The sequence below is a fragment of the Salvelinus sp. IW2-2015 genome, linkage group LG2 (genome assembly GCF_002910315.2).
Source record: "Salvelinus sp. IW2-2015 linkage group LG2, ASM291031v2, whole genome shotgun sequence".
Lineage (NCBI taxonomy): Eukaryota > Metazoa > Chordata > Actinopteri > Salmoniformes > Salmonidae > Salvelinus > Salvelinus sp. IW2-2015.
The window spans coordinates 11,420,276-11,423,622 of record NC_036839.1 but is presented as its reverse complement, the minus strand read 5'-3'; positions in this window follow the sequence as shown (position 1 = coordinate 11,423,622).

The following is a 3,347-nucleotide window of genomic DNA, read 5'->3' as shown; positions in this document are numbered from 1 at the left end:
TTGTAGAGAACGACAGTGTTGTAGAGAACGACAGTGTTGTATAGAACGACAGTGTTGTAGAGAACGACAGTATTGTAGAGAACGACAGTGTTTTAGAGAACGACAGTATTGTAGAGAACGACAGTGTTGTAGAGAACGACAGTGTTGTAGAGAACGACAGTATTGTAGAGAACGACAGTATTGTAGAGAACGACAGTGTTGTAGAGAACGAGTGTTGTAGAGAACGACAGTGTTGTAGAGAACGACAGTATTGTAGAGAACGGCGGGTCAGTGCTATCAACGGTGAGAACGACAGTACCATCAGACCCGGGCTGCATCTCAAATGGCACCCTATTCGATTATACATTCCTAGGACCCGACAAAGCTCAGACTGCAGCCTACAACGTCTTCACACAGACACTTCTATCAGACTGCAGCAAATTCCAACCAATCAACTGGAGGAGCCTTTGGCCAACGTGTTCTAGTTCTGGGGAATTCCTCTTGTATCAATGTTAACCACATTGTCTCATGAAGATATTATCCGACCTGTCAGAGTAAAGTGGGTAATCGTCATACTGATCACATAAGTTATTGTCATGACCAAAATTGATTTCCAAAATGAAATGTGTATCTTTATAGACCAAGTATGTTAACAGGGTTTCTAGTAGCCGCAAATATCCACAACGTATCAGTGTTTCACGCTCTTGAAATGCGTAAAGTCCTTTGATTATTTAAAGACTACGCAACCACCCCCTAATGTTATGATACACTTAACAGTATGGCCTGCATATTTATTCTAATATATACTGCATAAAAAGGATGCAAATAGCCAACAGATGAAGGCGAAAGGCTTAGGAAGTGAAAGTGGATGAGAGGCTCTTCAGGTCATCACTGCCTCAGCAACAGCTTTACGTCCAGCACACACACACTCTCTCTCTCTCTCTCTCTCTCTCTCTCTCTCTCTCTCTCTCAATTCAATTATCTTTATTGGCATGACGTAACAATGTACATATTGCCAAAGCTTACTTTTGATATTTACAATATTCAATGGGGTTAGGCAGAGCAGAGACGACAAAATACTTGTCATTTCAACTCATACAACAATATAGCCTAATATTAAATTACAGTATGTTTACAATATCAACAATATTATTTTACACGTTCCAAATTACACTTTATATATTCACACAGTTTAAGGGGGCACGTTTGTCATGATGACAAGGTGAATGTGCTCTCTACTGAAATGGCTCAACAGAATCATTCAGATTGTCCAAAGCACAGCCTATGACAATCTCGTATCACTGACGGATGTGTCCTTTCATATCTGGAAAAGGACAAAGTAGAAGTAGAAACTGATGCGGCATTGCTCATCTCCACAGTGGGAGTCCCGTTGACATGGGTGTCTTGATTAGAGGTCAGCTGGTGAACCTACAGTACATAAACAAAAGAGAACCACACCTGATGTTAGAATATCCCTTCTTCAGGTCACCTATAACATCAGTTGTGATGGTTGTGTTTAATTCATTCAGMTGTTTTAGTGTCATATAAAGATTAAATCTATTGTTGGGCTGGAACAACCAATAGTCAACACATCAGGTTGTCTGATCCCATTGAGGCCTTTGTCCTATGCTGTAATGTCCATACATTTCCCCTCCAGTTATCAAATTATCAATGGGTTATCATATGAATATGATCATATGAATATGATAATCATTGGAGTTTTTTGGACAATAATGTCCTCCAGGCTATATGGACAATTTGCGTCACTGCTTTTCACGGTCATGGCTAGAAGGTATCCAGCTTTTGTCAAATTAATGTAATATTTGACATTTCATAGCAGATTAAGAAAATTTATGCAGCAGGTTAGGAGAATTAGGTTAAGTTTAGGGAAAAAAATAGGGTTAYCTAAAATGCAAAAATATAAATGTTTACGTTAATTTGACAAAAGCTGGATCCTTTTATCCAGGACCACTTTTCAGCCTAGATTACATGGTTGCTTTCAAGACGAGATCGTTTTTATTTATTTGTTGTCAGTGTCAGTAGAGTAGGCCTAGACTACCATCGWATTAAACAATATTCTCCTCTCCAGTCATATAAAGTGTAGTAGAATTGCATTAAATGTTTATCAAAGGCTACATTTCCCCCTCTGRAAAGGAAAGAAATGTCTCTGGTATAGCCTATAAACCTATGCCACTACGTGTTTATTATGAGCCTAAATTATCACTATCCAATCTACTCCTCAGGCTTACATTAGTCTGCAAATGCGATGCTAGAGGCATGCATGCAATCCTTTGTTATAAAGGGTGAAAAAATTGCTTCCCCAAAACATGAAACTCAAGCGACACATGCTAATAACTAGACTACAAGCTAGCTAACAACTGCTTATCAGAACAGCGAAACTAAACTCGAAATCGATCAGATTTGATTTAACAGTAATGAAATTATCGTAGCAAACCTTGTATTGACTGCTGTCTGTGTTGAGGTCTTGACGGGCCAAAAGGTTCATTCTCTTTTCTGACAGTCCTTGAGTCTTATCTCGTTGATGTCACCAATGGGGTTTCATGATTGCGGGGAATCTGTCTTGTTAGAGCAGCAACTAGTTTTAGGCACTGTTATCATGCAGTTTGGGGTAGCCACCCAGCTGTTGTTGTCAGAAGAAATGATGCGGTGGTCTTCCAATATGGCCACCAGGAGGCGTTCTACATCAASCGCAAGCCTTCTATATCTTCTGGTGGAAGAATGAAATGGTATGAATTTAAATGAAAATATGGAAGGAAAGATTAAAATGTATTGTTTACATTGTTTACAAGCTTGTTTGGCTGGTAGCTTATTCTTAAGATGTTTATGGCTGATGGTGAACCATGATGTGCAGTCTTTAGGGTGTCTAAATAATGTGGAAATTGAGAAAGTTGAGGTGACTAAACTGCTTGGAGTAACCCTGGATTGTAAACTGTCATGGTCAAAACATATTGATACAACAGCAGGTACGATGGGGAGAAGTCTGTTCATAATAAAGCGTTACATTCTTAACAGCACTATCAACAAGGCAGGTCCTAGCTTTGTCGCACCTGGACTACTGTTCAGTCATGTGGTCAGAACAGGGCAYCACGGCTGGACCTTGGATGTACACAGAGAGCTAAAATTATGAATATGCATGTCAATCTCTCCTGGCTCAAAGTGGAGGAGAGATTGACTTCATCACTACTTGTATTTGTGAGAGGCATTGACATGTTGAATGCACCGAGCTGTCTGTTTGAACTACTGGCACACAGCTCGGACACCCATGCATACCTCACAAGATATGCCACCAGAGGTCTCTTCACAGTCCCCAAGTCCAGAACAGACTTTTTATACGTTGGTAACCATTT